The sequence below is a fragment of the Penaeus monodon genome, chromosome 24, assembly GCF_015228065.2.
Source record: "Penaeus monodon isolate SGIC_2016 chromosome 24, NSTDA_Pmon_1, whole genome shotgun sequence".
NCBI lineage: Eukaryota > Metazoa > Arthropoda > Malacostraca > Decapoda > Penaeidae > Penaeus > Penaeus monodon.
Window position 1 is genome coordinate 13,286,085 of NC_051409.1, and position 445 is coordinate 13,286,529.

A 445-nucleotide genomic window follows, 5' to 3' on the forward strand; every position below is an offset into this window, starting at 1 on the left:
CTAGCATGTAACCTTGACAACTACAAGCACCATATACATTATGTATCGACATCACTCATGAAATAAAGAAAATTGGTACAGTATTCGAGTCCATATTATATATTTTTCTCGATAGTCTCATAAGATTTTTCTGACAAGATTCGGCATTTCAGGAATCTAGTATGTGCTGAAGATTCTTTGGTATATAATAGAATAGGGATTTACATACAAAGAGATACATAGTGGACATTTTACTTATTGTGACGGGCATGCATTGAATATTGTGAGACGAGGAAAGAGAGAACAGGGATATCCTCTGACTAGGAAGAAAATCGGACACTTTCAGCTTTTTTGCCTGTTGAAGGTTGCAGGGATTTACACTAATCGTTTGTTTTGGTTGTCTTCCTCACTGCTTTGAAAAATGTCACTGCTATATTGCTATACCAACATTTCCAAAGGCAGGTTT